The sequence below is a fragment of the Podarcis vaucheri genome (genome assembly GCF_965113315.1).
Source record: "Podarcis vaucheri genome assembly, chromosome: 5".
Classification (NCBI taxonomy): domain Eukaryota; kingdom Metazoa; phylum Chordata; class Lepidosauria; order Squamata; family Lacertidae; genus Podarcis; species Podarcis vaucheri.
In genome coordinates, this window is record NC_138763.1 from 30,790,378 (window position 1) to 30,803,188 (window position 12,811).

The following is a 12,811-nucleotide window of genomic DNA, read 5'->3' on the forward strand; positions in this document are numbered from 1 at the left end:
TCAGAGCTCTTTGCATAAAAGCACAAACTGCCTTTTAACAACAGGTGGAGGCATACTTATCAGTAGATCATTATGAAGGTTATCTTTTTATACAGCGGCCTTTATCAATGCTGACTTTACGGTGTGGGCCCTGTGCTGGCTTCCAAAAAAAGGCTAATGCTCATTTTGGCGCAGACAGAAGCTGACCTCTATATTGGGTGCAATCCAAGATAATGCATTCAACTTGTAGACTTGATACTTCTTTAAAAAATAATAGTTTGCAACTGTTTATACAACCTCGTTTCACTATTTTGCAGTGGCCTCTATCCTAAGATGTTTTCATCAGTACAAACTGCACATGCTACTACTATAAATCAATTACTTTATTCAACACTTCAGTGGAGGAGAAGGTGATAAGCTCTCCCCACATAAGCCGAGCATGAGTAGATTGGACTAGATCACGTACAACTCTATGAATCTTTGACATTTTATATTTGTTTTTACACCTAAGAATCCTCTTTTCTAGATCTTTATATACCGTATTGGCCTGAATATAAGCCGCACCCACAAATAAGCCACACCTTTAAAATTGAAGGGGGGAATACCTGGGCTGCTTCCTTTGGGGGGGCAGCACACCACTTTGCCGGTGGCCTTCCCCCTCCTTTCCAGCAGCTCAGGGGAGGCTTGGTAGCGGTGGGCGGGCTAGCGCCGTTGCCCCACGCTCCCGGGCTGCTTCCGGGGGGTGGGGGTGGGGAGCCGCGCCACTTTGCCAGCGGTGTAAGGTCGTGAATATAAGCCACACTTTAACTTTTCACTGTCAGAATTTTGAGGAAAAGTGAGGCTTATATTCAGGACAGTAGACACCTGCTTTTGAACACATGGTTATTTATAGCAAGGTTTCACCACCTTCTGTGCTATCATGCAGAATATGGTGTTTCCTGTCATGCATTGTGGCATCACGATGATGTTACAGGAGGACACATAGGCACCTGGTGCAGTTTTATGGGCAGGCAGAGGGCAAATGTAACTGGGGCAACTTGGATGCTGCAACAAATAGCAGATGTCAGAATTCTATATCAACATCAAAGTGGATCCGAAAATGCAGTCGGGCAGGAGAGATGGAGACTTGCTACAGTCCCGAGAAATGATGGAAATAAAGCAATAATGGGATATATTTGAGGTTACACTCATACCACATGGTTATCTGTGTGATGAGTCTTTGTTTTGTGTGATCAGTGAAGTGCCCGATATGAATACCAGATAGCATCAGTCATCCTAAACGGATGATGAAAATAAAGGGGAATGCTGAGGGGTAATGCTGTTATTAATGCTCAATGTGTTTGGCCCATAAATGCCTTCCTCTGTGACATTTCTACAAAAAGATAGGACAACAGTTAATCATGCTTCCAAACAAACCACCCACCACCTTCGAAACACAATCTCAAAAGTCACATATTTGTAAGGCCCTCATTGTCATAATTCCCCTTATTAGTGACACTAAAAAATATTTCCTCTTCCATATATAAACATAAGAACTTAATGCTTCATTGTAAACAGCTCAAAGCCATCAGAACTAAAGAAACCAGAGAAAAATATGGTGGTGGGGAGAGACTTTATTTGTGTGCCAAAACACACTGGGCATTAATAATAATATAAAATAACTCCTCCAGCATCTTTGGGATGGATTCTCCTTTATTGTAACTTCCATTGTATGTTTTCAGTTTTTCTGTGTGAGAGAGAGATTTTGGTTTTGAAACATCCTAAGCTAGCATATCAACTTGTTGGTGATCCTTGCATTTCTAGAGGATGATTTGTGCCAGGGATTATGGCAGCCCAACATTTTGATATAAACATTGATGGGAGACTTGCCAGCTCAAGGTGTCTTGGCAAGTTGGGTGCTTTTTTTCTTTACTGTAAGGCTGAAAAGCATCTGCTTTGTACTGGAGTTCAAAGCATAGGTGGGAGGCAGGGCAACACTGCATATTTTTAATTGATGAGTAGTCTGCACCAAGTGGGTTGTCTGACGGCTGGTTTTAATAAGTTGTTTCATTTACAAGTTAATACTGTAAACATATGATATGACTTGTATGTGCTCTGGCAAGAATAGGTTTTAGTTACAATTAAGGAAATACGGTACCATTGTGAGTCTCCAGATGTTGTTGAACTCCAGCTCGCCTTAGCCCCAACCAAGCATGTTCAGCAGTCAGGAATGGTGGGAGTTTTCCAACAACATCTGGAGGGCCACTGGTTGTCCACCCCTTCTTTAAATCACATGCCTTTTAGACTCTGAATTGTACGAAAGCATAATAAATTTTCTTTTTTTGGGGGGGGCGACTGCCAATTTAATTAAATCATTCCACCAGATGTGGGCGTTGAGCCTCTAAGCCCATTTGGGTAGCCAAGCAACATTTGGGAGCAGTGGTTGTGGAGGTATTTGACTTTTAGGAGGCACATGAAGGCAGTTCTTTTCACGGAAGTTTTTAAGGGTTGGTGTTTTAATGTGTTTTTAGTATTTTTTTGAGAGCCACTCAGAGTGGCTGGGGCAACCCAGTCAGATTGTTGGTATGAAAGAAAGAAAGAAAGAAAGAAAGAAAGAAAGAAAGAAAGAAAGAAAAAGTACGGTAAGTAAGTAAGTAAGTAAGTGTATGGAAAGGTCTTAAGCAGGTTGAACAGAGAAGTCTGAAGGGAGCTTTTAACCACATTTTTGATTGCTCAGAGTTCAGCTGTCTATAGTTAGAAGCCTCTTTCAGGCTGTTTCTGGGGTGTGCGTTTTGAGAGCAGGACTTTTGTGCATGACCTCTCTTCCTGAAGAGGACTTCTGTATTTGGATAATTAGTTTCCAGCGGCAAAAGCAAGGCAAACAGAAATGATGATGTATTTGATACGTGTGTGTTTTTAGCTTGCTAATCTTGCACCTCACCAGTTTTCCACCCAACTCTTCCCACCTAATTTGCACCACCAAAAGTGAGAGATTCCGTTAATATCATTTTGTTAACGTTGCTTAATGCCACTAAATGATTTAGCAGGCAGATAGCTTTAACATACCTCTACTCAGTCATATTTGGTATGAGGAGCCAAAATCAAATGGGTTTTAATTTTATCCATGGCTGTATCCAAAACATTACCTGGGGCGCTGCAATATGTTTGTTGTTTTATCCCATCTGATTCAGACTCCGTTAGCTGTGTCCCCATGATTTAATGTTTTGATCAAAATTGGACTTGTGTCTGCTTGACCTTCATTAATTAAAGTGCTCCTTTAACTTTATATTTACTTCAAAATGTAAAATGTATTTATTTGTTAAATTTGTTCACGTCATCTATTGAAATGGAGGTTGCTAGTGCTTTTGAGAAAGTAGTGCAGAAACAGATACCGAAGTATACAATAACTGTAGGGAAAACGTGCACCAGCAAGTTCAACTCTTGCTGCGTGAGCTGATTAAGTAATTCCATGCTGCTTTCGAGGTTAATCCCACTGAAGTCCAAAATACCTTGATAGCTAAATCAAGAGGCCTGTATACTTCCACATAAGAGCGTCTTGCTTGAGCAAGAAAGGAACAGCTCATCCTGTTTCTGTGTAGGTCTTTGTATGATTTTTGAAGTTACTTACAGTGAATTATTTAAAAACATCTTAAATGATGACTCCTTTCCATCCCAATAGCAGATTAATTTCAGGATTCCAGGGGGTTGGACTAGATGACCCTTGGCATCCTTTCCAACTCTACATTTTTTACTTTTCTCCCTGGTTTGTACCCTGACTTCTGTGTTCAGCGACTTCCGCCTATCTCTTAACACTTAAGAGTACTTGCATACCACCTTCCTTTCTCCTCATAGTCTCACTCAGTAAACTCCTAAGGGCTTTAGTTTGTTCTTTTTACCTTTATACAAGGCCAGATTTAGAAAGAAATAGGCCACCTCTCAACTGAGAAAGTTTACTATATTAAGACATAATTGGGCATATCTCCCATCATCCTATCCTATCCTATCCTATCCTTAACTCGGTGAGTCCGAGGAAAAGCTTCAGGGGTGCAAGATCTTTACACTTTACTACAGAAGGACAAATATACAGGTGGTGTTTACAAGTCTACTCAGATGTAAGTCCCATGCACCTCAGTTATCATTTCTCCCAGGTAGTTGTGTAGGATTGCAACCTGAATTGCTTTATAAGGGTGAGGGAATAGCAGACAACTAGTGACCATTGCACTTGGGAAGGGAAGAGAAGAGGATGTCATGATCCATGTAACCAGCAAAGCCAGAGGCTGCAGGGATACCAGAGGGGGAACCAGGTCTGGGCCAGAGCTCAGAGCTGTGGGAAATAGGGAGGCCATTGTGCCTGAGCAGGTTGGAGAAGAACTCCCAGAGGAACCTCCCAGACCCCCAAGGCCTATAGGGACAGAGTCTGGACATCTCGTTGACTTCTTCCCTGGAGCCTGAAGAACCAGATATCTCCCATCACACATCACCAGGCCAGCCGCACTGGGGGTGCACCAGGAGGGAGGCTATGGAATGAAAGAGGTGCCTGTCTTCAGGCCAGAGGGTTGGAGCCTGGAGAAGGTAGTCTGGAAACAGGGGCAGGAAAGGCCTCCGTCTACTCTCAAACTTTGTCAGAGGAAGTTGATCCATCAGAGCTGTCCAGCAACCTTGTTGGCCAGAACATAACAGTCGAGGATCATGAATGGGTTTAATTAATTTTTTAGGCTGCCAGATACAAGTGAATTCTGGGTACAAGGTTACTACTATGGTTTATTTTTACATTTTTATTTAATCTCTGCTCCAAGGAACTCATGGTGGCCACAGGAGGTCCTCTTTCCTTCCTAGCCACTTAGGAGGCAAGTTACTCCTCAGGAGAGCTATGGTGAAGGTCTGTGCTGGAAGAGGATTAACATGGTAGGCCTATGCTTAGGTGAGTGCTTGTATGCTTTCAGAGATCAGTCTGCTTCCCAGAGGCTTAGAGGAAATTGAGACCTACTTCAGAATAAATGGCAGCGCACAAGCTTCCTGGGTCTAGAAGTTATGACCTAATTGCTGAGCTTGGGTGGCCCATGGGAATCAGCCTGAGTAGGCAAGGAAGGAAAACAAAGTTGCTGCTGCTTATCTCTTTATTTGTAAGTGCATTTTCATCGTTTTGAAAAACGTTAGGTTTAAAGACACCTAGGAAGCATGTTCTTAGTTAGGCAAGAAGTAATGGGTGAATAAAACGCCGACACATTTCCAGTCTTTGGAAAAAGAAGATTCCACTTGATTTCGCCGCAATTCTTGTTACAATGCCTATGTGAAAATTGTACCCTACAATAGAATCGTAGAATCAGGAGCGTTGGAAGGGATGTTGAGGGCCATCTAGTCCAACCCCCTGCAATGCAGGCATCTCAACTACAGCATCCATGACAGATGGCCATCCAACCTCTGCTTAAAAACCTCCAAGGAAGGAGAGTCCACCACTTTCCAAGCAAGTCTGTTCCACTTTCGAACAGCTCTTACTGTCAGAAAGTTCATCCTGGTGTTTAGTTGGAATACCCATCAGGAGCTTGAATGGCTTGAGGAGATCTTTAAAGAAAAGGGCTTAGGGTCTTTGTAGCTTTACAGATGAATGTGAATAAGCTTCTTCAGTAAACATTGTGAATATTTGTAATATTAAAGTGTAACTTCAATCGCACTATGTACATGACGTAAATGCCTTATATCCCTCTTGTTGAACAGCCTTGAAAAAGGGAAATGGTTTGCCAGCTGGATCATGCATTAGTGTTATCTTCATGTATTTTGCAGCAGATGTTGAGCAGAGACCACTTGTCAAAGGTAGCTTGTAGTATAAGATGCAAGTTAGGGCTCCCCCCCCCCCTTCAAGTACATTTTTCTTGCATTACCAATGTCTTCCATAAAGTCAGCCACAAAGCCATATTATTGGGGAATCCAGCTTGAAGCCTGTGGTGAGTAGGAAATGGATTAAACACAGGTTTTCCCTATTTTCAAGCTGCCAACAATGATGTCATTAATGTTAACGACCCTTACCACAACACACTGAAGTCAGAGAACCCTCTCTTAAAACTCCTGTCCTCTGCACAGTTTTACGCGTTGTTAAGGAAACACTGATCTTTGTTGATAAGAAACAATAGGGGTATCCAAACACTAACTTATGCTGGGAAAGATGCTCTGCTCCAAACTTACTCAACATCTTATACAATTCATTTACTATTAATGAGGAGAGAATTTTGATTTTTAAAAGATGGGAGTACTTCTAATCGTCTCAGAAGTTTTCGATTAGTTTCTTAGGCAGCACCCACTACATATTAGTAACATATCAAATGTCCACAAGGCAACACTATTTTGTATTGTATGTGTGAATCAGATCGGCTTAAATCATAGGGTGTTGCTGTACTGCAGTTTTTAAAAGCCCACATTAAAATCTTACCAAAAGAAGATTTCCCCATATTTAGCATTCAGAAAGCAACACTATTTGGTGTTAAATGATAAACCTGTACGTGGGGGTGGCTCTCAAGAAAGAAGTGAACAATCTTATGTGTCAAGTTGCTAAAAAACAACAACACCCAACAGTATATTCATCTATTATATGTCAAGATATATAATAATATGGATTTATATACCGCCCTAAAGCTATACCTGAGAATTACATGATTGCACATGCTAAATTCCTTTTTCAATGTTTTGTTATTTTTCTGTAAAAGTTGTGCTCTGCAGTGGGAGATGTGCAAGAATCATGCCAAGGTTGCAACTCGTGCTACTTCTCAGTTGCTTCATTTTCAGAAGTTGTTCTGTGGGTCTAGGCTTTAAACAGCATATTAATTGCCCAAGGATATTACTCTAGACCAGGGGTCAGCAAACCTTTTCAGCAGGGGGCTGGTCCACTGTCCCTCAGACCTTGTGGGGGGCCAGACTATATTTTTTTGGGGGGGGATGAACGAATTCCTATGCCCCACAAATAACCCAGAGATGCATTTTAAATAAAAGGACACATTCTACTCATGTAAAAACACGCTGATTCCAATTTAGAAGGCGATGGGGCCTGATCCGGGCCCCAGGCCTTAGTTTGTCTACCCGTGCAAATACCCTTAAGCAACTAGTGTGAAGAAGAAGAAGAAGAGTTTGGATTTGATATCCCGCCTTTCACTCCCTTTAAGGAGTCTCAAAGCGGCTAACATTCTCCTTTCCCTTCCTCCCCCACAACAAACACTCTGTGAGGTGAGTGGGGCTGAGAGACTTCAAAGAAGTGTGACTGGCCCAAGGTCACCCAGCAGTTGCATGTGGAGGAGCGGAGACGCGAACCCGGTTCCCCAGATTACGAGACTACCGCTCTTAACCACTACACCACACTGAATAACACCAAGAAACCCCTAACCGAGTGTGTGAGAACTTCTGATATAGAGGGAGACCTGCCCCTCCATCATTGCTAACACCCAAATAGGATGCTGAGTCCCAGATCTAGACCAGTTAAAATCCGGCAGTAGAAGGAGTTATCATATACAGATCACTTCCGAAGAGTATACAGTGCATATATATCTCAGGATCAAATGCAATTATTCTTAACATTGTTCATCACTGTGATTATGCACCTGGTACCCACCTAAGATGTCATCACGTGCAATACACATTCGGACCAACAGCTTGTGCTTTCTGATTTTTATGGCGTAGGTTATCAGAAAGCGAAACGGAAACAGAGTTATAAATCAAGTATTTTGAGTCCCAGTCGTGTTCTTTTGCAAAAAAAACCCCCTCTGGGCTGCTAGTGATGCATTTCGAGGTAGACGGCACTTCGTGTGTGAAACAGTATATAAAGGTATTTAAAGCAGAGCACCAGGCACCAACCAGCTCACTACATAGGATGAGCACAGCATCACTTTAAAAGCTGACTGCAAAAAGCGTCGGATGGACAGCATACACCCAGCAATAATATGTCAGGTAAACTCTGGTTTTAAGTTTCAGAGTCCTTCTCCGCTTGGCCTCCTATAAAAAGTGCAGAGGTTTCTCAAGAGCTCTCGAAAGACCGAGGACTGTTCCACAGTCAGTTTTGATTCAAACTCCTGCAGTATTTCCTGAGTGCTGGCTTGACCAGGCACCCGGGCCTGGAAAGCCAAGAAGTGTGCTCTTTCTTCCATATTGGGTTCTGCAAAAGTACACAAGCTGTTAACAATGGTGATTTGTCCATGGTAAATTCTTGATTTCCCATGCAGAAATCTTGTGTTTATATATCACCAATAGACAATACCTTGCTATTCGTGCATGGGATACATGAACAGAGCATATCATCTTGAGCCAGCTGTAAAGTATTTTGGTAAATGTAGCAACGCTAAGCTCCTGCTCACAATGAGGCATGTTGCACACTCATTGCAAAAAGGAGGTATTATATATAGACAGATAGAAGGGGTTGCAGAAGCAGAAGGGGTTGACAATATTGTGATGTACGTTGCAAATTTTAATTACAGATGAGACAAACCCATGGTTTCCTGTCCAGACCATGGGATCATTGAGAGATCGTGTGTGTGTGTGTGTGTGTGTGTGTGTGTGTTTGCTTGGTGGAGTCCTGTGTGTTTGCTTGGTGTTTTCTAAGTATTTACTTAGAAATAAAACCAAGCCAGTTACTGTTCTCAAGAATATTCAGAACCCTGGACTTGCACAGAAATGCTATATGCATACTTATGCAGGACTAAAACCAGCACCAGTTTCTTGGGGAATTTCAAGACAGTTTAAATACTCATAGTGACCAATGATATGCAGAGTACACAACTGACTGTTATTTTTATGATGATAAACCTCAGAAATCACACATTTTTCTTGTTCTGCTTGTCCCCTCTCCACACACACATTTTACATAGAAAACAGCTTTTAACTCAGACAAAATATAGGGCCATGGATTAGTTTTAAGTGATGGCTAGTATAGACTTGAATGTTTGTTTCGTATTATATACTGATATATATTTAAAGCAGGCTATTCTTAAAGGACACTTACATTAAGAATCTAAATTTAAAAAATATTTACTTTTATCCACCCTGGAGGGACGTTTCTCTTCTTTTCCAAGTACCTTCAGTCATGTTTGAAGAGAGGAAGTAGATGAGAGCAACATTAGCTGAAGTGTGGTGCTATATAAAACATCTCAGAGCAACAAGCTTTGTCCTGCGTAGCAGAGCTATGCGTTTCACTCTCTGTTTCTGTGATTGTATAGCCATTGCAGGTTAGAGCATGTGACCATTCTGTTGGGTACAGTTTGTTCCTGCACTAAGCTTGTTCATTCAGCCATACTGGAAGGGAGCCAGATATGAAACGAAAAGCAAACCATGTACACCTAGCTCCTTCCCAGTTTAAATGAGGCAATTTCTTTCTTTGTTAACAAGCCTTTTAAATAAAATACGGCAGTACTACCTTAATTTTAGGCCCAACACAGTTTAAAGCTGTGAAGCTATGTTAAATTTCCTATAGATATTCCAGTTGGGATTTTTCTGTAGATTGGCAACAGGAGTTCAGAAGAAAGCTTGAAAGTATGTAAAAAGATCTGTGAGAGAATTCTCCGGGGTGTTACTCACAACATACCACACATTTGCAAGGAGAGGCTTCCTGTTCACGTGAAGGGCCATACAAAATAAATTTGGTTTCTTGAGCAATTAGCGCATAAAGCACAGGCAATCTTTTCAGTCTTTCCACGTCTCTGTGGAAAGTCTCAACATTTTATTAAAGCGGAATAATGCTCTATTTCTATTTCTAGGAACAGTCTTTAAAATGCATACAGGTACTCTTACACATCTAAGACTTGACGTAAGCAATTTGGTTTGTTTAGTTGAGAATTGCAAAACATTTAAAGGCAAATCATTCACTGCAGTCGACTCAAAACAAATTCAGCAGTTGTAGGAATTTTGATTCACATTTTTGCCAGACAGGTTTTGGGAAAGTCCTTCTAGCTCTGTGAAGGTTTGTAGGCATCAAAAAGCTGAGCTAACATATGGAAGAATAATAACCAGGCACAGTACCAGAAAACACCTTTCTATCAGTGATTGTTTTGCCCTCTGGTTTAGAAGCAATGATCCATATTTGCATTTGTTATCCTTGGGTTCCTTGAGTTACACCACTCATCACGTCTAATATGCACAAAAACTCTACAATTATGTTTGGTGCTTAGCTTTGAATCTTACAAAACAAAATATCCCCCCATTCCCAGCCCTACTTTACTTCAACTTACAAACTATGCACTGGACCTGGAGTGCTCCTTCTGAATGCTGAAATACTCATTCTTTTGGCAGAATGGACTGAGATCCAGTGGGAACTCCTGCTGGAGGGAGGAAAGGCAATTTTCGCAGCCTCCTGTGCCTTCATTCCAGAAGGTTCTTCAGCCCCCAGAAAAGTTTTACAAGGGGCTGCAGGGGGGATGAGAAACTAGTGAAAATCATCTCTTTTCCTTTACTGTAGCAAGAGTGTCTTGTGAGTGAAGTTGTGTTCATGGAAATTCTGGCTCCGACCCTATGTATTAACATAACATGAGAGCTGATAGATGATTGGATGTCTGGCCAATTGTAGCGTGTACTTGTAACAGAAGAGCCAACTACCTGTTATGTATAGTTCCATTATTATTGCACTCTGAAAATGTGTTGTTGTTTTTAATGGATAAAGGCATCTGCAAGTGATGTTAGCTTGGGTGGAGATTGGATGAGGCAGGTTGAGAAGACAAAGAGGGTATTTCACACTTGGAATTCCCAGTCCTTTGCCCTTCCCATAAGCCATTTTCTCTTTGTCCCTCCCTGACCAAGATCTCCTTTACCTGTTCAAACAGCCCTCCAAGAAAGAATCATGGAATGACATGCATGTAATATGTAGACCTTTATTCAGAATGGTCATTTTTGCAGATGCCCTTATAGCTGCAAAAGATTTATGAGCATTGCATCAGCTTTTATTGTTAATCTTTGCTTATGGCACTAGATGTTTTAAAATATTGTTTACATGAACTTTCTTTCTTTTATTCTCAGATCGATGACCTATACAACCTCAGAATATCCTTCTTGGAACTCATGAATATCCAGACTCTGTTTTGTGTATCACAACTAGGACCTCACATCTTCTTCCCCAGTAGATGGGTACGATGCATCCAGTTCAATTTGTTTACTTTACACAAACCTCAGGAGTTAGTTGACTGAACTGCACATTCTTCTTTTACTTCTTCTTATTCTTTTTTTTTTGTGCCAAGCAAAAGCACTGTGACACCTGGACAATGAGTCTATGATTACTTACTCCTCTACCATAAAGACTTAGCTGGCTACAGTGAACTCATGTGCCCACTTTAAAATGGTGAGAATGGGCATGCTACTAGCTCATTTACATAAGACATGACATTTTAATTTGCTGCTGAAAAACCTGTACGACAAATCATCAGTGTAAATTATTACATACAAACTGTTAATGTTGGTTGAAGAGTATTAAATATTTAACATAGGTTTTTGATTTATACATGTACTTTTTTAATTAAAAATGTAACTTTTCCTACAGCACATCTTTTTTTGATGTGGAACTGAGGTATACTATATTCTGTTGTAAACAGAGTGGGGTTGGGGTGGGGGAAACTGTTAAAAAACAAGGCGATTTAAGAATAGAGTAGGGTACTATTCTTTTTAAGATTGTAATTCAGAATATAATATAATATGGATCAATGGGCCCGTGGATCTGGATTGTACAGTCATATTTACCAATCTAATGATTTGTAAGATAACCCTGTGACTGAGCTGAATTCTTTCAAAAATAAAATAATATTTTGTATTGTTCCTGTAAAACATTAGGCTGTATTAATGAAAAGGCAAATGAACTGTGCATGGTATTTACAAGTGTGGGTTTTAAAATTGTTGGTTGCACAGGAACTTTGAAAACATCAGAAAAACAAATCTAAGTCTTCCATTGTATATATATATAGAAGAAGAAGAAATGAAACTTGGGCGAACTCTTTAAATCAAAATATCCCTGGAATGAAATACGTGGGTGTTTGTAAATTCTGGAAATCTCTTTCTATACATAATAAACTAGATACCGTTTTATCTTTATTTCTCTTACTTACTGTGTTCCCCACCCCCCTAAAAACGTATCCCTGTACTTAATGCATATATTAAGGTATCTTCACATTCTCTGTGGTGGGGTCAGGTCCTTACTTTAGAATCGATATTTTGAATGTACTTGTGTAATGAGATCTCTCAGTAGAAAAAACACATCTCTATAGAATTTCACTCATACTTTGGAATTTATGTTTACTCACTGCCTGATAGATTGAGGTCCTTTTCTTTTCCATTAACTGAGAATTTTGAAATGTCTTCCATGTTAGGAAGACCTTCCCATAACTTTAAAAAGTAAGAATTGCGCCAGCATATTCATTTTCCTTTTTGTACTCTTGAGAGTCAAAGGTAATTCTTCTGCTGTCTATTGCACTGTCTTGTATATCCAGTTTATTTCACTGTTTTGTATATCAGTCTGCAATCCTGTGGCTATCTACATCGAGCTAAGTCCTATGAGTTTAGTGGGACATGCTCTTATGTAACAGTGTTTAGGAAAGCAGCCTTAATTTCCCTTTTATCACTGAAACAGAAAACTATTGTGCTGATTATTTTCACAGTGAACTACCCTCAGGTCTCATAGGTCGTTATACCACAAGAATAGGAGCAACAAGCGAATTGGATGTGAATTGAATCCAGTTTGAAAATCTAAGATAGATGAACCTTAATAGAGATACTGTAAAAACAGCATTTACGGAGCATATTGATTGAGATTCACTTTCTGCTAATGTAGCACCCAGGAAACAAGTTGGAACCTTTTTTGATCCTTAGACTTTGGACATAACCCAGTCTTTGCAAACTATAGCTC

General features: G+C 40.5%; 1 protein-coding gene across 1 annotated transcript in view; it reads left to right on the forward strand.

Moving 5' to 3' along the window:
- IRS1 (insulin receptor substrate 1) overlaps positions 1–12,000 on the forward strand; it is a 52,282-nt gene extending 40,282 nt beyond the window's left edge. Inside the window, 1 exon segment of the mRNA XM_082221720.1 lies at positions 10,939–12,000. The gene's annotated coding sequence lies outside the window, so the exon portion shown is untranslated.
- The last annotated feature ends 811 nt before the right edge of the window (positions 12,001–12,811 follow it).